The sequence below is a fragment of the Polyergus mexicanus genome, unplaced genomic scaffold (assembly GCF_030449975.1).
Source record: "Polyergus mexicanus isolate NDT 795.1 unplaced genomic scaffold, iyPolMexi1.0 SCAF_11, whole genome shotgun sequence".
NCBI classification, from domain to species: Eukaryota; Metazoa; Arthropoda; class Insecta; order Hymenoptera; family Formicidae; genus Polyergus; species Polyergus mexicanus.
Genome location: NW_027223331.1, coordinates 6,367,151 through 6,389,336, shown reverse-complemented (window position 1 = coordinate 6,389,336; position 22,186 = coordinate 6,367,151). Strand labels below are relative to the sequence as shown.

The 22,186-nt window shown below is 38.1% G+C and overlaps 1 protein-coding gene across 5 annotated transcripts in view; it reads left to right on the top strand.

Moving 5' to 3' along the window:
* The window catches only part of Dscam3 (Down syndrome cell adhesion molecule 3), a 94,440-nt gene that overhangs the window by 18,767 nt on the left and 53,487 nt on the right, over positions 1–22,186 (top strand). For all 5 annotated transcript variants that reach the window (XM_070303898.1, XM_070303897.1, XM_070303896.1 and 2 more), the window contains exon 2: positions 3,362–3,406. The gene's annotated coding sequence lies outside the window, so the exon portion shown is untranslated. The remainder of the gene's footprint in view (positions 1–3,361; positions 3,407–22,186) is intronic.

Here is a 22,186-nt window from a genome sequence, read left to right as displayed (position 1 = left end):
AGGAGGGAAGAGAATAAGACGAAAAGAGAATCGAAGTTCCCGACAGCACTCCGTGGCACCCTCGGGGCCGCGCTTAATTGGATCGAATCGAATCGAGGCAACGACGAGGAAGAGTCACCGCTCGTACGCTCGTTTCGCGTCTTAAATTTCAATTATTTCGAGCTGCGATCAGAGACCCTTGGATCAAAACGTCGGTTTATTTGTCGTTAATAAAACACGAACGCTTTCCCCCTGACTGGACTGAGTGAGATTAATTGGAAAAACTTGAGCGTTTGAACTCGCGAAAATAACTAACGTTCGATTGCAGATTATACTTTTGTTGTGAGCGATATCTTTAATGTAAGTTCTATCTCTTTTTCTTTTGTCATGCGAGCAAGAGAATTTAACAATAAATAAAGTTAATTGGAAAGATATTTTTAAAGAAGACAGATTTTTTTTTTTATATAAATTAAAAAATATGTAAGAGGTACACGGAGAATATTTTATATTTATATATATATATACCATGGTATATATACACATTATATTTATGCATTAATGTAAAATCAATCACTACTGTGGAAAGAGACGTTTAATTTAAAAAGTAACAAATAAAATAAATAAAATAAATTATAAATTACTCATCTCACAATTACTCCCCGCTGTCGCCCAATGCCTCATTTTCCCCTCTTGCTTCTCCTTTGCTGCTCTTTTATGATACTTTCGCATGACACTCACGAAAACGCGGTTAATTACGATCACGGGCGCACTAATTGGTGGAATACGACGATCGCGTGACACTTTACACGGTGCTACCAATGTATAATCATCGTGTGCGACACGCACTTTATTTCATTGATGAGAGAACAACGTGAAAATTATGGCGCTCGAAAATCTCGCTATTCAAATTCACGCGTCACTTGCTGCGGTGACATTTAACAGATAATATACATTTTCGTTTTACAATTACTCATCTGGTGTTATAAAGTTTGGAATATGAATTAAACATAAATATTCAAGGATTGTGCAATATTCAAAGATATAGTTAAGTTTGTTGACTGTTTGCGCGACTAATTTTGAATAAATTTTGCGGGATATGCGTTTTGACAAATTGCAACGATGGATTATACAAACGCCAAATTTATTACGCGCGATTGATAAATATTAAAATGCAGGATTAATAACGCGGGGAAAAAAAAAATATTAAAATGCAGGATTAATGTACTTATTATAATTGAACATATCGCGACGCTGTTCGATCCGCCTCGTAAACGCGAACGTTTTGTTAATGACTGAAAATGGCATTGGCGACTTCACTTTGATATCGCGCGATATTACGCGAGTCGAGTTAATGGCTAGTTGAGAGGCAATGTACCGTCCCGAAATATATATAATCGAAATTCACGATATTGCATGCGAGATACATAATAAATCCCGCGAAATAAATTATTAATTAACGGTCGATATATCATCGGTTTTCCTTTACTTGTATTATTCGATCCGGTAATCATATATTACTCCCGATAATCGTGGGCAAATAATGCTTAAGTCGGTGAAAAATTTTAAACGCGAAATATATTCATATGTAAATAAATTAAAGAAATAATTATCGATTTAAATATTGAGAAATAAAACAATAATTTATAATTATCGCTCCCTAACGCTTCATTTTCTTCTCGTTCATATTTAAAAAAAATTAATCGGTAGCGACGTATTATCGTAGTATCTTTCGAGACACGATCGTGAAAAGTACTAGAAAACGTCAAACGCGTAATAGTTACAATTATTGGTTATTAGTCAGCGTAATTCGTATGAACAATGACGACGGTTATTTATCGAAGCAATATTTCGCGTGATATATTCCTTCGGAAGTAGAATCTTGGAACGATGTGAGATGGAAATTATAAATTGTTCTGTTATGATAAAACAAATAAGTCAATTTGTTAGTAATTATAAAATGTTTACGGGCAACATAATGACTTCTTTAAATATGCCTCGAATATATTATTTTGCCTCGCGCTGTAATTTGAATTTTTCGCTTGTTTTCAAATGTAATTAACCCATCATTTTCATATCAAAAATTTTGAGTAATATACAAACCAGGGTAAAATAATTCACATAATAAAAAGCCCCGCGATATATCGATCGCTTGTAAATATAATGTATTTTTATATATTCCGCGGTATTTATATTGCGTGTGTGCATTATTGAATTTTGAATGATGTATTTTCGGACGGCACAACGGATCTTTTGACTAATTATTTACTTGAATGGTATCGCACGATATCAAAGTGAGATTGTTTGTGAATGATATTTTCGATTTTTTCGATGATTAATGTCATGAATGGATCGACTCTGAATCGTATGGCGTTACAAAACGCGTTCATTTAATAAATATACTCGTATTTTAATACGTCAGTCGGTAATTTATTAATTACGTAACAAAATGTTAATGTTGATTAAAACGATATATTTTATATTATTTATTTGATAAAAAAATCTATCGAACGAGTAATTATGGCAAAACGACGACATATCTTTGAATATTATATCGGATATTTATCTTAAAATTTAAATTATGCATTTAGCCACTTACATGCGTGTTTCAACGTGGCGTAATAAAATTATCTAAAATACACGCGTATATTATTTGTTAACAATAAAAATTGTATTGCCGCAGCGAGTGGCACGTGAATTTGACTGCGTGATTTTCGAGAGAATCGTGACTTTACGCGACCGTAATTTCCGCATTGTTCTCCCATCGCGATATAATGAAGCGCGTGCCCCGTATGATTATATTATACATTGACAGTGCTCTGCGTGCGTGCGAAGTGTATTCGCTCGATTGTCGTACTTTACCGATTAATGCACGTGCGATCGTAATTAATCGCGTTCTCGCGAGTGAGCGTCGTGTGAAGTACCGAATGAAGAGCAACGAGGATGAAGAAAAGAGGAGCAAGTCCGTGAGTGATTTATAACTTATTTAACTTACTATTTGTTGCCAATGTGAAATTAATTGCTCGTTTATTCCCTGTGATAAAATAATCGATTTTACTTATTTTACATCACACAATATGATATGGCGTATAAAATATTTTAGATGTTTAAAATTTATAGTTAAACTTTTTATATGAGAGAGAATTAGATTTTTAATTATATCATAAATTTTCTAAAAGCTTTCGCTTTAAAAAAAATTTTGTTTCGGAGGATTTATGTAATTTAAAAAAAAAATTAAATACCCGTTTTTATTAAATATGTTTAAAAGATAAATTATAAAAATTTTCAACCGAGCGCGATTATTGTTTTCAGAAATTATTAATTATTTTGTACATTATTTTATATGTATGTAAAACTTGAATATATTTTTTTGTTTGTTTTATAGATTAACGTTGCGTGTGCTACAATTTCGCCGTTGTACATCGTATAGGTGAGTGTTAAATTATTTTTTATTATTACGTTTCTCTCTCTTTTACAAGTTTGCAAGACTTGTAATAAAATAAAATACGGATAGATAAGACAAAATATAAAGTGACTAATATATTACCCCAGGCATCCTCTATGATGATTTATCCCGGCCATCATTGTTATACGCTTTGTAGGTTTACGAAATCATGTGATTGCGGGATTATTTATAATGTTCTTCGCAGAGACACGAACTGGCATGCATTTGCGCATAATCATGGCTCATAAAATACTTTATAACCGGACGTGCACCCTCGGTGATTTGTCGTAGAGCGAATGTCTTCGTAAAAATGGTAATAATTAATAATTCATCTATATGAATCTCGCGAATGTAGTCGTAAGAATTTTATAAATCCCGCGACAGAGAGAGAGAAGGGAGGGTGGGAACGGAGAGAAGAAGAAGTTCACGAACACGTTCGCTTCGAGGTAATTTCGACCTTATAATCATAGGGGCGTTATTATTTTTTGATTGTCCGCCCGATTAATCGGGAACAACCATCTTAGAGACGACTGGATCATCGTCTTATCGTTTCTTATCACGAAAAGGAGGGTTTACGATGAGTTTTAAGCCGCTCGCATAAAACACCCCTAAATGGAGAGTAACAAAACACCCCTAAATGGAGAGTAACAAAGCTCTCGGCAAAATGGACGCTCGCGCTAAAATGAAATTGATACAGTGTTCTCCCGTGGATCCTTCTTCTGGCTAAAATTGCGTAAGATATCGTTTATTGCGGACGCGTAATATGAACAATGAAAAAATGGTCACGCTCGATTAAGATTCTGTGCCATCTTCAAAACAAATGATATATTTTTTAAATATACTGTTCATTTTTTATTCACTTTATTTATATAAGTTATGTATCTAAATCTTTATCTTGAATTATATATAATAATGTTCACAAATTTTTAATTATTAAATCGCAATATAAAATATAATTATTCTCTACGTTATATGTATAAGAAGGTATATTTTAATATTTAAATTTATTAGTATCATCACAAATTGTTTACGATTTGCGATTTTTCACGATCCCGATCTTTTAATCGGTATCGATATTTTTATCCATAAAGCAAAGATAATAAACTTAAGGGACGATTTGATGCTGCTACGATCGATCGACTGATCTAGCGGATAAGTCTAACCGGTCGTTACTTTTTGGCCTCTTTGCATACGTAATTGCCTCCGCTGAGAGAGGTACGATGTGATAAGGGGCGAGACGAAAGAAATGGCGCCTCGTATTACGAAGGTCGTAGCGCGAAACAGGGGAAAGCAAAAAAATTGGATTGCATCCCGCCCTCGCGTTTACGGGCCGCTGCGATATAAACGAGGGTCGTTAAATCCTCTCGCCTAGTCACGCAGGATTTTCCCCAACGGCCTTCACGGCGTCCGATATATCGATAGCTCGATGCAAATAGGGTTGCGAGTCGAAAAAAATGACCTTTCAAAAATTACCTCCTTAGAATTTCGATCAATGTATCAAAGGTACGACATAAAATCGGGATACAGCTTTACGAAAATATTATAATTCGATAATCATATAATGTTCGTGGATTTTGAGAATAAGATATTAAAATTAGCAAATTCGAAATTCGACGAAATTTTAAATGATACAAGTCTTAAGAATTTAAAAACACGAGGTTCGTCATATAATATATATATCAAACCGCATGGACGCGTGCCCTGGTTAGGAATGTGTATCGACACGATTGCAATATGTTACGTGTGTGTGCATCTGGACAAATGTAAACTTACATTGCCCTTCGAGTGTGAGGTAAAATGGCAGGAAAGACGTAAATACAGGTTGCCTTACGGCCACGTTTTCGTACAGTAGAGTAGAGTTATACAGTCGAAAATCCGAAGAATTCAAATCGACTTCGGAGGATATATATATATATATATATACAATATATATAGAGAGAGACTCGATAACTTGATGGAAATCGATTTGTGATACTTACACACGTACACGCGTACACGTACGATTTACACATTTACGAGGGCTGAGTTATAGGTCGCTTTTAATGAAACTTCGTTGATTCGGAGGGGAGTTTGAGATACTTGATTATCGTGCTCGTCCGGCAAGCTTCACGAGATGTAATACTTGATTTTAAGTATTCGAATAATAGCCTGATAACGCGATCAGCGGGGAATTTGAAAATAATTAGCTCAAAGAACAACACAAAATTATTAATAATTGCTTTATTCACTCTCTTTCTCTCTCTCTCTCTCTCTTCTTTTGTTTTATAATATACGTATTATACAGATAGATGTAGAAATATGTAATTCCTTTCGCAGTATTGCTCAAGATTAATTATCGATTTTTTTGGTCTCAATTTTTTTTCTTTTTTTTTTAACAAAATAAATCTAAAAAATCAACATTTAACAAAAAATAGAGTTTAAAACTTGTCCACAAACTGTATCATTAAAATTATTTATTTTATAAATTAATACACATACACATATATATATATATATATATATACATAATTAAAAAACATCATACTAACAATAAGTAAAACAACCTTAGTAAACATAGGAAAGCTCAATCGTTTCTGAGATATAAATATTTTTGTATGTTAGCATCATGACTTACTGGCTTCTACATGTCGCACGCGATGATTACCTCAGTGTTTATAAACCGCGTTCTGAATGTAATCGTTCATATCAATTTCCATACATACTTTATAACAGAAGATTTCACGGCAATCGGTCAGTTGTCATCAATGGGCGTTTGCGGATCTTTGAGATTTAGTGATTACACAGTTACAATGGAAATGGAAGGAAGACATGTGGAACACCTTCCGTAAATATCGAGATAAATATTTAGATAGATTAGATCTTCTTCTTCGCATGCGACGTCTGGCAAACATCTCAGTGCTATACCTTGCGAAACGACGATCCTGTTTACGCGTTAATTGCTCGAGCAAAAGTAAAAAAATTAATATCGCGAGTAATTAAGGATCATAGAATGACGAGCGAAACTCTCCGCAATCATCACGCGAAATTGTTTAACTACGCGTAATCCGCGTGGCGATATCTCATTTATTTCCTTGTATTACTCGCTTAACCAGGTTTAACAAGCGTAAAGGTATGAGCGAAAGAAAGTCGAGGAAAGAACGGGCTCATCGACGTTCGCGATTGCCGTGTTCGGGTACCACCACGATAATTGCAATCGCTCAGCTTAAAGGAAAGTCCGGAAAGTCGACGGGGAAGAACGACGGCTTTCTTTTTCCTCATTACGCGAAACTATCTCTGCGCACTAATTGAAGCACCTTAAATGCAAATGTAATCGCGATACTTGAAAAATGTGGAAATCCGCTACGATGCCAACGAAGACACAGCAAATTGCTTATAGATATTTATCATAGCGGAGATAAAGAGAGGATTAAAGTTAACGATCGCTTTTCGTAAACCGCGAGTCATTAGGTTTGCAAAGAAATTTGTTTGCTCCGTCATTCTAAGCGATTACTTATGATATAGTGGATTTCAATTTCTGATTGATTAGCACCATTAATTCTTATATCTGGACAATCTTTTTTTATCCGTTATACATGCATTTAATTTACAGTCCTATTTATTCGATATCTCCTTTCATGTTTTTCAAATTTAACAATTCAAATAAAAGACATGCGTTTTAACTCGTTAAATTTTTGATATGAAAATAATTATACAAGATAAAATTCTCTCGTGCGTCTTCAACTTGTTAAAGTTTTTATATAAGAACGATGCCCATGTAAAAAATTGGATATGTATTTTTTTATATGCAAGACTCGTTTCTCGACATCGCACGAAATAACTGCGAACTGTCTAAGCTTCGATGTAATTATATTCATCGTACCGATCCTGCCGCTGCAAGGCATTATAAAGTTATGGAAAAATGCCGGTATAAGAGAATCGCGATTATCTCCTGGCAATGGATGAAACTTTTAAAAGGCGACTGAACTCTTTCTCTCTCCTTCTCCCGATAATTCGCGAGTGCTTGAAACTATACGGATGGTTTGCCCGATTCTGGCGTTTCTATGACTAACGGAAATCGCTTTAACCCCTTGCGGTCTAGTATAAGCGCATATCCGTCCGCAAACTTGTTTCGATCCAACCTCGGGAAGTAGCTTGGCCGCTGTTATATGGATTTCGTCGAGGGGAGCAATGTCGTTTTATAGAGTAATTAAATCGATAAAGAGTTCTTTACTCGTAATCTCATTTATGAATATATAGATAGCTTATAGATGCGCGTTTGAAAAATTTTATATAAAGTAATAATTAATATGAGATAAAATAATTAATCTGTGAACGATTCAGAAAATAATGCGTGGAAATAATTTTTATTTTTTATTTTATAATTTTAATTTTTCCCTTAGATATTATAAATGTAATTAACAAAAAATATGATATTTCTTTCAATCGCATTATATATTGTATATATACTCTATAATTCAGTAATAAAAATAAAAAAATATATATATATGGCGTATTACATTAAATATAAAAACAAAGTAAAAGTAATGCAAAATTACTTTTTATAAATTTATGTTTGTGTATAATATGTGTGTAATATATTATGGTATATACATACAAGATTACATTCGATGATGAGCGCAACATATATATTGAAATAGATTATGAAATTATTAAAAAGATTTAATTAGAAAACGAATTCCGCGGATAGTCGTGTTGTCAGACGCCATCTTGGATGATCTTTGTGACAGACAGCTGGAAGCTCAGAGAAGCCGGGAGAGACGGCTGTCGTCGTATAAAATTAAATTTTTAACGAGCTCGCCGCGCTCGTCCTTCCATTTGGTTCTCCCGTTCCTAGGTAGTTTACGAAGTAAATATCTGCACATCGGTAATTAAATTCGATTCGGTAGTTCGTGGTGGCTGTAGGTTTCGGATAAGAGGAAATCTCGAGAGGGCGAAACGGCGATATATCGGGTGAGTCGTTCGAAATTGCTTTCGTTGTATTATCGAGTGCGTTTAAGTGGTCTTAAAAATTTTATCTCCAGTTCAATATTCTTCGAAAGTTTCGCAAATTGAAATATAATAGGAATTTTTTTTTAATATTTTAATCATCAACGCAAATGGAAAATATTGACTTTTTCGGAATCAAATATCTGTTCATATTTCAAAGTAAAGCAGAAAAGAAATTCTGCATGAAATACAAATTTCCAAATGACGACAAAAATGCATCAATTATTTTAACTATTTGTACGAACACATGTGTAATTTCTCAGCGCGATAAAAGCGTGTATTGGTGTAAAATGTAATGGAAAAATCGAGAAAAAAAGAATACATCGTAGAAGCAGGCGGGCCTGAAATTTGTTTGCTCGAGGCGGCAACGGAAAAGGGGGCGAGGAAGGGAGCGGAAAACCAGATCCAGTTCTACAATTCTACACACGTACATTGCGTGCGCGCATAATGGTATACCACCAAGAAAAATGTCTACTTGTGCCGCGACGACCACCGCTAGTGCATCTTCTCGAGGCAAACTTTCCGCTCGTTATTTACCGCGAAACTATTTTGCAATTTAATGCCGTTGCCTTCCCCCGCGTCTTTCTCGTCACTTTTGCTCGCGCGACTCGACGAATGCGGGAAATGATGTTTGCTCTCGTGTACACTACATCTTAGCGGATACCCTAATATCCCGTCTCTTTTCTGTTGCGAGCAAATTCGAAGAGTAGCGAGCATCCTATCTGATGAGACATGTAACATTAGTGCGCGAGCGGATAAATTCTTTGCGATTAATTCGCACGCAGCATATGTATCATTATAATATTCGACATTCTAAAATAAATCTGAAATTTTTTATTATACCATAATAACATCCACGTAAATATATATAAATGTCCGAATAAATATGTAAATAAAATAATAAATATCCGATTAAATATGTGTTTTCATCATTCCAGTTATTTCATTATTTCTTCAATTAATAGAGCTTTTTTAAATAATTATTTGAATGAATGTTGAAAACATAAGCAGCCATCGGTATAGATATATTTTTAATGAAATCGTGCATCTCTTTGCAAAAAGATCCAGATTTTTTCAAATTTCTTTTTATTTCAAAATTCTGGAATGAGTATAAATAATATACGCTTTCTCTCTCTCTCTCTCTCTCTCTCTCTGTTAGATGTCTTTTATTGAGAAAGATACGAATAAAAAGCGAAACGCGCAGTTGTGTGTGTACTTGTCTACGATGAAAGGAAACTTTTATCCTCGTATATGATGACGGAAACATTTCGGTCATTGGAGTAAAAAATTTGCTTCGACGTACGATGCGCCGTATTGTACCTGCGTTATTGATTCGTTCTACTTGCCGATAAATACAGTGCATCCACCGGGGAGTAAATTCTTTTTTTTTTTCCCCCCCCATAGAATTGATCCCGCGAGCGCCGCCATGTCTCCGAAAAATATTCATTTCGGGCGTTGCGAGCCATCGGGCGTTATTATCGTCGTCGTATTCGATTCGGAATATTCGAACTGTTCACTAGTAACGGAACAATGATATCTTCTCTTGATTATGTGTGTTACTCTTATCATTAAAATACTTTACATCCATTCGTTTTGTTATTAATTATTATTATTTTTTTTTATTATCAATTATTTTAATGCGTTGACATTGCGTCGAATATCTAATGTTTCGTTTCATGAATGTTTGAATGGAAAATATCGATTTAGCGAAGTGTCACGAGAATGTAGTCTAAAGAAAATACGCTATTCTCCGGATGATCCTTCCACGCGCGTATTCCGCAATGGCGATGTCTTTCCATTCAATAGCGCAAAGTATGTTTTGATAAAGAAGAACATTAAGCGCAAGTTTTTCCGGTCGATGACCTAGTACGTTTTCAATGGCGTGAGATTTCTGGGCGTCATTAGACGCTGATTTGATATATATGAAAGAAACAGAGAGCGTTGCAAAATAAGGCGACTGTGTTGTAAAGCTTCAGCCGTTATCAAAAGCCAGAGATGATTCGTCATCGGCAGATCAAAATTCTTTTTTTTACTCGATTTTATGTTAGCGTGTTCCGAAAGAACGATAAAAATAATGAGTGAATTACATTAATTTTATAAATGAGATTAGCGCGATAAAACCTCAGAATGACGATTCTTTTTTAATCCGGGAGAGAGCTGGGATATACCAGCTGGTAATGCGAGGATTATATCGAGCCAAGATTATATCTCGTTTCCTTTAATCGCAAATGTTTTACATTATCCCCCGCAAAATTTATGCCATTAGGATATGGCATAATATTAAGAAAAAAAAAAAAAAAATATGACACGCGCAGATCTAAACGTGGAAAATTTTGCGTTTCTTTAATAGATGAAATTTATTCATTTCGCAACTTATAATCTAATTAATAGTAATCAAACTTAATTTTAATTTACATCCATTTTTACAAAGAACTTTACATCGAATATTTTATTCTATTTCAACGTTATAATTTAACATTTTCATTAAGTAACGATTAATATTTCCGCGATATTCAACAAGAATTCAAACAGCTCTCGGAAATATCAAAGTTGCAAACTGGAAAAGAGAAGATGAATTGCCCAGTCGGCTTCGAACGGAACGACATAAAAAGGTCCAACTCATCCACATCGAGATCGATCTATTTCCAGTCGTGACATGCGCAGCGACAAAGTCGCTATATATGTAAAGCGCATGTGTGCGCGATTGGTAATTCACTAATTACAAATTATTAAACAAATATACGCCGGGTATCAGAATAGCACTCTTGAATAAACACTCGAGAGCGCCAATGACGATTATCGATGATAAAATCGGGTCCTCGCGCCCGAAAGAGAGAGAGAAAGAGAGAGAGAGGGGGGAGAGTGGCCGCGGGGAAAAGAGAGAAAGAGAGGGTGGGTGAAAACGTATGCACGAGCGCGGCCGCGTGGTACACCTGGATAATAGATTTTGTACACGAACGCGCCACCAACCGGTGCGAGTAAAATACTGGTTGCGCTACTAATTGTCGTTAATTGCCTACTCTATACGGCCAGTTTTGGAATGAGGTTTTGTCGCCCGGCCCCGGCTGGCGCAACAAAAGTAATTGCGATTCATTGCGTCGCGCTCACGCTCGTGTCATTTGAAAGATCGAAATGATAGATTTTATATATTTAGGAAATGTTTTTCCCGAAATTTCTCGTACATTTCGCAATCTCGTTTTTCTTTTCCCTCATCCTTCTCACCCCTACCCTTGTCGCTTTCATTCGCCGCGGCGCCTGTTTCCCCCATTTTCCGCTGTCTTCCCTCGTTTCTCCTCCTGTTTCTTTTTCACGGTTTCGCAAGCTCCCTTGTCGGTCCCTACTTCTTGCCTCTCCATTCTTGTCATTCTTTATCACTCTTTATCACTCTCTACGTATGTCTCGAATTTATTATACACCTTATCGTTCTCTTTTCCTTCCCTATGTTTCTCCCTCTTTCCTTATTAATCCATTTCTTGTTTTAGATTTACTCCTTCGTCTCTTTAATCGATGAATAGTTTGGTATGAGTACCTACGACGTAAAAATGAAGTGATATAGAGGAGAGATGAGAATCAAGCCAGAGAATTTTGTTTTAGTCGCGGCTACCGGACGGAATTTTCGTCGGGTCTGCTAAGCCTCTAAGCGGCTTAGGATTTCGTTGTACGCTTCATGAAAAGAACGAAAGAGAACTCGACGTTATAGCGGGACAAAGAAAAAAAAAAAAAAAAAAACAATGTAGCCTCGGAACAAGAGAAGAGAGAATTTCTGTCCGTCCGCGAACGAAATGTATTCCGGAAAGTGTTGGTATTCCGACACACAATCACACGCGATTTCGCCCCTTCGGCCAGCATTTCCGTTCGCATTTCTAATTTATTTCACTATTTGTACAATCCTCTATCGCAGTTCCATCTTTCCGGTTGCATAATCCAACTTTGCACCTATAAACTATTTATATTAGCATCAAATGATGGTTATTCCTCGATTATCGTGCTAGACATTATCGTAAAGTGTATAAATTCCTTTTAATTAATATTGAAAAAATTTTGCGGAAGAAAGAAAGATTACGAGCCTCTGCGAATCGCCATTAATTTCACTGGATTAAAGGATTGGATTCGCCAAAATTGGCCATTAAATGATGAATTGCCAATTCGAGAATTGGCAATGCCGTAACGTTATATATACCGAAAAGAAAAAAAAAAAAAAGGATCAAAATCTTTGATGGGAATTGGCATCGCTTAAAAGTTTGGCAATTCGTCAAAGAATCAAAATCCGTTGCGAGTCTTACTACCCTTATATTACGTAACGCGATATCATTGTTGCGAAGACTATAATACAGGATGAACGGAGATTCAAGCACGAGCTACGCGGGTTGAAATCCCAAATGCCTTTCCTACGTAAATGATATGTACACTACGGCTTTTCCCAAGCGGCCTCTATCTTAACACTTATTGTTAACCGAACGAGAGAAGATTTTCCATTTTCCGCACCGTTGTACAATCCGCGTTGCTATTCTACGATGCGCGATATAAATAAACATTGAATTTAGCATCAGCCTCTACTTAGTTACTGGAAAATCTAATAAAGCACATTTTTGAATGTTATCCAATTATTTTACGTCGAGAGATGAAGAAAATAAAATACAGAAACTTAAGTAAAATTATAAATAACTTATCTAAATATGATTACGTTTGCCAAACGAGTACGACAACTCACTTTATTCTACAAATGTATTTTAAAATAATGCTTCACGCAACGAATAAGAGTATAACTATTGTAAAGCACTGTGTAAATAATAGCCTTTATTTTCTGCATAATCGCGGATTAAAATACAGAAAAGATTTTAGTGCAGAGAAATTGTTAATTAAAATATCAATCGGGAGAAATCGATATCTCTTTTTGAAAATTGATTGAAATGATCGGCTCCCGTGTTCGATTCTCGGCGGCGTCACTCGTATTTTGCGATGGGTGTCAGCAGGACGAGAACAACGAGAACAACGGGACAATTTCTAGTACCTTCGCGTGTATATATAACCAATGTAACGTGTATTTGGAGAACGTCCATACCGCAAGATATCTACCGATCCGTTCACGTAACATCGTATATACTCGCATACGAGCGTATATATGAGCCGTGCGTCACGTGCGACCGATGGCAGGATGTGAGGGCGATACACCAGCATGATCAGCAGAGAACGAGAGAGAAGGAGAAAGAGAGAGAGAGAGAGAGAGAGAGAGAGAGAGAGGGAGGGCAATGTCTCCAGGATGATCAGACGTCCACGTCCACGTTCACGTATGGGAGCTAATAACGACGAAAGCGGGGTCAAAAGCCGACTAAAGGCCGATGAGACCAAACCCCATTTTACCCCCTCTATCCGCCCCAGTTTCAAGGCGCTCCATCATTATTGCGACAACGTTTGATCTACATGATGCGTCGTCGCCAGCCGGTAGATCCGCGCCAAGTCGCCGTAATTACGGCTAATGCGCCGTAGAGCTACGGCAAGCCATGGAACTCGCGGATGTTCAATATAATCCCTTCGATACGTTTAGATTTATTGACCGGACAGCGCCTAGTAGCCGTAGGCGACTACAAGGTAGCCATCATCGGATCAACCGTCAAATAGATATGCAACACGAATATTTAATTCATTAAGAGAGTCGTAACTCCCTTCCTCCCTTTTCATCCCCCTTCCCCTCCCCCTCCCCCTCCCCTAAAAAAAAAACTCCCCGAATTGCTTTGACTCATATAGCGTGCTTCGAATCAATATATCTTTGTTTTCACGTGACATTTTGACATTTTATAGAATCGTGTTTGATCCAGATGTATCGTAAACGATTGCTATCTACGCACGTCGAACGAGACAAAAAAATATTGTAGCAAAAAAGAAGCAGATCGCAATGAATTTATTCTGCGCAAATTCGTGACTAAATTCTATATATATAGAAAGTTTACGTTGCTAGTTTTTAACAAATAAAAATAAATGTTAACAAAATTAATTATCGAACCTTACGATAATCGTTCGTTAACCATTCCGGGATACGATATCCCGAACGTTTCGATTAATCGATAATATATTTCCCGGGGATATAGCGCGGGCACCTCTGATGTATTGTATAATATTAGCGTATCGTCGAGCTAATTCAAAAGCGATCTTTCGAATTAGCGCACTCGCGATCGCGGTTTCCGCGGCCCTCAGCCTGTATCGGCGCGATCGATGAAACACGAGCTGATTTCGGGAACCGCTTTTGTCTCAACTCGAGAAAGGTCCTCACTCGTCGGGTCAAATATTCTGCCGTGAATGTTCGACCGTTCGATACAATCGCGCGCAATCATCGCGAAATGGAAGAGAGACGACGCCTCGCTCGATCGAGCACGTTTCTTCGGAGATACTTGAACGTTTTATACTTTTCAATCTACTCGAGGTCTACAACGCGGTGATTATATACGCTGATGTGATATAAACTTTGAAACTTTATAAAATTAACATGTCGTATATACATTATGCACGCGCTCGTACCTCGAAGATGACAGCCGCGTCTCGTGTATCTCCATTAAAAAAATATTCCACGTTTTATATCGCTCGTCTGTTAATGGAGGGCGACGAGAAAGATCTCGGACAAATTCAACATTATACGAGCGAGTATCGGTAAAAATACCGGATAAAATTGTCACATTCACGAAGGCTTAGAAATATCCCTTATCCAATCGTTGGTTTCGCTCTTCCTGTATTCTTCCCGACGAGTTCACCGAGGGAGAGAGAGAGAGAGAGAGAGACTTGGAGTTCACTCCGTAGTTTATATTCCACCGGTGCCAGCATCTTTATCGAGGATCGGGAAACCCTAATTCCCCGGAGAATTTCGCACTAAGAATTTATGCCACGGAAACAATTTCCGATGTGCTCGCTCGTCTGAAAAACTCTCTTACCAATATCCTTCAAATCGTCTTTTTTTTTTTTTTTTTTTAGACGGATTTAGGGGCGTGAACGTGTGTCTATAAGAGGAAACTTTGCAACTACACGCATGCATGAGCATGTTTCATTTCACTCATCATTGAAGTTTTATTTTATTACGCACGTTTTATTTTATTAGGTATAAATTGCGTTTGGATTAGAAAGAAAATCTCGCGAATTTTTGTCGCGACAATTTTATTTTACCTCTTCGAAATTCGAAATTTCGTTTCGATCAACTTTCAAGATATATGATTTTGAAGATTACTCTAAAATGTATTATATGAGATGCGTTGTGTCTATAGCAATCAACAAGTCAAAAATATGCTCATTACACGTACACTATTCAAAATAATTATCATAATAATCTTGATGCAACGACCGACGATAATGACCACTGGCATAACAGTTTAATGTAACACGTCGCTAAAGCAGAGCACAATTATTTTTGTCGTATATCGTTGGAGAGGAAGATATATATATATATATATATATTCTAACACCTTTCTAAAAATTATCTTTAGCAACATACCGCAACAATATTAAATCACAAGCATCACACATTTGTCGAAAATGCGGCGCGCAGGACACAAAGTAAAATATCAATATTATTAAAAAATAAATTATCAATATATTGTTAAGAAATATTGAAATAAAATAGAATCGAGAGATCTCACTTGCCGTTACATCAATTTGTCGCGACGCATAATGTGAGAAATTGATGGATTCAATGATCCACGCATATTCGGGGCATCAAGATCCCTTATTGCGGAGATAATGGAGGCGCGGAGTGCTGGGACCTTATCTAGGTAAACGGTCATTTATTACACCGGCGTATTCCGCGCATAGTATTCGCGTCGCTAAATCACTGTTTCAACGGGATTACAGTGTATATATACAGAAGATAAGCGTCTAACCCTCATCTCGTCCGCAACGCACGCGCGCGCGTGTCCTCGGCGATTAGGGTAGCTGCTCCCAGCAGTCGCATATTGCGTAATATAAACACCTTATGATTGCCCTTAGGGGATTCCGCAGGCGCATCGGTAACGATAAACCCGTCCTATTTACAGGGGTGGCCGGAGGAGCGAAACGGTCGTCGAGTCACGTCCGTGTGACTCGTTCGTTTAAAGGGTTGCCGGGAGGGGTGTACGCGGGTATTGGAAAGTATTTCATTGTGCGCAACGTTTGAGAGTCAATGGCCCGGCAACGCGCGTAAGCGTACCTATGGTAGTTCTCGCATTACGCGCGACAAAATGTTAGCCTTTTGTATTGTACTTTACAGCGTTGAATGGGAATTTTTCGGGTCGGACAACACGCCGCCAGCGCGCAATCGATGGTATATCATTTGTCGATTATCGTTATCGAACACGTGTGTCGCGCGCTTTTAACGAAAAAAAGATATCGCGTGTCGTAGATTTTTCGTACGTTGTAGATAGATTTTTCATCATTTTAGAAAAACGAGATGTGTAATCCGTCATCTGAATATAATTTTATTCTTGAATTTCAAAGCGTAATAATTTCAATAAAGATAATTTATAGCTTAGATTTGAAATGATTCCATTTTGATACGAATGTATATGAAGGTTATAGGCTTCGAAATAGTTAAAAATAATATTGCTAATCACAAACGCACGATTAGGGATGTAAATTTGCGTCGAAATGCGTTGCGTGTAAAAGGAAATATCGCGCGTCATGTAGAAGTGTCCAATATCACAACGGACACGAGCGTTCGCTCTCGACGCGTTAACGTTGTAGCAATCGTTTAACGTGGTTTCTGGTTAGCGCAATAATATCTCGTTGAATTGCTCTTTGTAAAGCGAATGCCCGTCGATCGCATTCGCGAATGTATCGAAACAGCGAGACGGGAAAAGAATGTCTATCGCTTTATCGATCTTCCGGAGCGAGCGCGATACGGATTTTTGCATGTAAATCTCTCCCGCCATCCTCTTTGTACATTCATGATAAAGATATGCGCGGGTCAAAAAAATCCAGACACACCAAAACAAGGTTTTTCTCCTCCGTCAAAATATTCTCGCGCATTTCCGTCTATCGCGAATGTCTCTCGGAACGTAGTCGACGGATCTCGCTCGACATTTACGGGACGATACATCAGTGTCACCCCTAAAGATTTCAGTTCCTACGGCTTGACTATCAGTCCAAATGTCAGGCAACAGCAGCTGCTTTAGATATGAACTTACATTTCGAAATTAAGCCCAAGTTTGGTAGAATTATACAGCATGGAAATTGATTGCGCTTTAATACAAGACAAGTTCACATATGTCCCGCAAGAGAATAAATTTATCTACGAAGATTGTAAATCCAGCAATTATTCACTCCTATGGCAAAGCGCAAGATAGCATATAGGAAGAGAGAGAGAGAGAGAGAGAGAGATGGAGGGAGAGAGAAGGCGTACAAATATATTTATCTCTTGTAAATATTTAAACATTTGTTTTTCATATTCTGCGCGTGTCGTTTGTTTACCTTTACCTTATTCGAACTCTGTCATATTTGTTTTTCGCGCGATATACGTTGGTTATCTGCGATTACGTTAATAGTGCGGACCATCTGTCAAATGTACACTGCGCATACTTTCTATCGACATTTATTAGCTTTTAATGTCACAAAACGTATAGCAGCTAATTTATTTTAACACTTGACGATACAACGATTTACGAAAGCAAGAGACTTGCAAATCTTAATAAACTGGTTGTAACCAAACACACCTCTTTCTCTTCTCTCCCTGGAAAGAGATTGCCGCTAATACGGTAGGGGTGTGACATTATCGATTTGTCTGCTATCGGGTGATCCGATACTTCGATAACACACGTCCGCCTCGCACCGTTCGCCGACGAAATGGGAGAACTTTTGACGCGCGATAAAAGTTCGCCGACATGACTGATAAAGCTTCCGTAGGCATTAATCTTTCACAAACAGATCATCAATGCACGCCGAGGGCCGCGCGTTTCCACCAGATCATCGAATCTCTTTTTATCACACGCTTGATCGTTTAATTGTCAGCCGTAAATTAAGTTAGATCCGACACACAGAAAGCTATAAAACGAATAAATGGTACGGTAAAGCCGAAATATATTGGAGAATACGATTAGAAAATAAAAGTCTATACGCACTATATCCCTAACATCACCGTCACATCAACGTCAAATATTTTCATATCAAATGAAATAATACCCACGGTCACAGATTTAAATCCCGCTGTCGAAAAATATAAAAATATTTGATATCACTCGTATAGTGAGTTTTAATCATGATAAATAAGAGAGGAAATCTACAGATTACATGAGAATACGGTAGTAGAATAAACTGGATGTGGAGGGTCAGAGTTGGCACGATGAAAGCGAAATAAGCTCCGCGATATGTCAGACACATTTTTTTTTCTCATTTTTTTATTTGTCATGTCGCGTATGAAAGCAACGTCTTTTGCAAGGACCCATCTTTTCCAGCGCGCGCTTTGGAAAAATTAAAGGGGACGGTAAATACGAGTCATTATCTCTCGCGGGTCATAGTTCAAAGGATCCTCTCCTGCACGCGACTCTAAGAGAGCACGGGGTATTATAACGGGCACTAGAATCCTTCGAGGTAATTAAAAAAATTATATATCTCATTTTCGAATTGACACTTTTGTTTACACGAGTGGCGCGAGAAATTTAAGCGATAAAATTGAATTAAGCGGGGTAAAATCGAATCAATCGAGTCGCAATCAGCGACGATCCAGGGAATATCCTTCGCTCGCGAGCCTCGAAACGCGAGATACGAATTTTTTCCCTTTTCTTTTTCCTCTTGGTTTTTTTTTTTTGTTTTTTTTCGTCAGACAGCGAGTCAGATAAGACCGTAATGCGATGTTCCGAGCGACTCTAGCAGCTCTGCTCGCGTATAGTTAGGCGACGGGAAATCACCGGGCCGGAATACCACCACCGGCGGCGACGACGAGAGAGGGTGTGGCGACTGGGAGGGTAGGAGGGTGCACCCGGTGCACACTTCCATCGTAATTCAGCGAGAATGGCCACGCCATCAAACGCGACGATACCGCAGCGCAACCTCGAATACTCGTACATGTATATATACGAGCAGGCGTATGCACAAGCCCTGTATTACGCGGCGAATTTGCAATATTCGATCGAACTCCGATCGAATGGCGTCGAGCGTTCGCGCTGGCATGTTGGAGCACGAATGTCTTTCGTTCTTGTCTCCGTTGTATACCGTTAACGTAAATATCCTGACTTAAATATAAGCGGCTTCGATCGCGACAGTCGCGACCCGCGCCACTTTGTTCCTATTCCGGTAATGCAAATGGCTTCACCGATATAATCGAATACCCGCTATACGATTTAGCTTGCCGGAGTTAGCCGAAGGAAATTGCCTGCGGGATAACAAATTAATGTTGGCGATATCAAGAAGAGGCTATTAGATACTTGTAAAATCGTATTTACTTGTAATTTTTTTCTTATGCAATATTTACAATTTCTTTTATACATATATAAGAATGTATTCTAATAAGAATGAATTTTTCCAATAGAAATAATATTCGATATCTGCAGTATTCAATTTAAAAAAAAAAAAAAAATCGTTTTTTAAATAATAATTAATCAATTCTAAGAGTCGGATCTACCGGGCCGATTGGACTTTGATTGAAGTTAAGATTAATTTTTTTGTCTTTTGACATCCGAGAAAAAATAAGCTTATGTAATTATATAAGATCATATATATCAGTTAAATCCGAAAATGTTTTGGCGCGATATATAATCTGAATATGTATAATTATATCTTATCCTATATAATGATATTCGACTAGATCTGATTATATATGAGAAAACAGATGTAGCCAAATATCATTATACAAAGATAAGATCACATCTCGCGCCAAAGTTCGGATTTGACTATAAATGATTGTATATGATTATTTAATTAATACATCGAGTCCATTTTTTCCCAGGCATGTTGGGGTCGATCGAAAGAAGGGAGGGCTGTTTCGTCCCCGACCCCGCGCGCTTACATTGCCGAACTATTCGAGAGTCTGTCCGCCTATCATTAATGTATCGCCACCCACACGACGTACGTTAGCATCGCGACGGGTGGCACGGACATACACATACACACACACACACACACATATATATATATACAAACACACATACACACAATTCGCCACGAGCGGTGCTACGCGCGTCGAGCAAACACCAGTTTGCAACACGGTAAACATATCGGTGCCCGCGCGGTGTAGAACCGGACGTGGACGGGGGCAAAAGCGACGACGGGGGTTGAAAGCGGAGCGGGCGAGTTGCGGGCCCGCTCGCACTCTCCACGTCGGTGTGTCGCCCAGTAATGAATAGGACATAAATCTGCGAAGCTTCTCTCTATGTGCCGGTAACGTCCCCGGGATCTCTCTCTCTCTCTCTCTCTCTCTCTCTCTCTCTCTCTCTGTCATCTCCCTCTGCCGCTAACGCCATTTACGCGTCTATAGACCCTAGCGAGTGAGCGAGTGCGTACCGGCGACGGCAGGGAATTTTCCATCCAGAGCGACGCGAGTGGACGTAATGGACGTCCACTTTTCCGAATACGCGTTCTTCCGTTTCCGCGACAACGCCGCAGGAAGCGACGGAGACGGGCGGGTTTTATTCGCCAGCGGGTAAACGATGGCGGCTCCGTCGATGAAACGACGGAGGAAACGACGGCGGTTCGCGTACTTTTTTTTTTTTTTTTTTTATGACCGGAAAATCGCACGCGAGTATCGGTCGCTCTGTGCGCTCGTCTGTGTCGTCGAGTTTATTTAAGTCGTGTAACGGAGTTACTTATAATTTGGTCTTCTCAAAAAAATGTGACATCGCGGATATGTCAAACCGCATAATTATTGAATTACATCTCGTCTCGTCGGGTTTTGCGTCATCATCGCGGACATCCGGTATATTACTCGAGACCCGCGATATAACGGCTATAACCGGAGAAGCGGCGATGCAAATTCTAGATCGATTCGATCACAGGCCAATACCCGCAACGATATTACTTTCTGGTCACTCCACGGTACATCTCGGAGATCGTTTCCATGTCGCCAGGGCTACGAAGGAGAGTACGCGAAGAGGTTCCGCTTCCGCAATCCGGAAGGGGGATAAAGCGAGAAAGACGAACGGATCGGCCAAGCGGCAGGTTTAATTTCCGGTTGGATAAATGCTGAAGTGGCGAAAAGCTGATCGCGATTCGATGGATAACGTCGGGAGAATGTGCTGCTCTGTGGGAGTAAATTTATATAAATATTGTAGAGGATCCTGGAGGGAAATTAATAAAATGCGGAATGTACGTGGAAGATGCTAATGCACCAGGATCATTTATCTGAAATAGCTTCTCCAAGTTGCTGAGATATTTCTCTTGATGTTTGTTCTTCCTAGACGACTTTTCTAATCTCTTTCTCATTTGAATAAACCGTTTGGAAAAGAGAAATGTTGAAACTGTGAAAACATCCGTGTTTACGTGCAGTCTCGTAACTAACGGGCAACTTCAGCAGCAAATTCTTATAAAAGTTTAAAGCGAGAGATTTTTTTAACATTCAATAATCACAAATAAATATTTTTTGAAACGACAAGATAAATTAAGGTAATTTTCCATTCACTATCTTTATTCGAGAGTAAAAAAATGATTGATTCGATTCAGCCAATAATAGACAATATTATAATCATGCGAATGCTTATTTAACTATTTGATAATGCAATAATTATATAGTCTGTGATGTTCATAATGCTTGGCAAATGCAACGTATAGTAACTGAGTAATACATTAATGATACAGTTTGCCTATCAATATAATATTACTAATAAATTTGTTAAAATG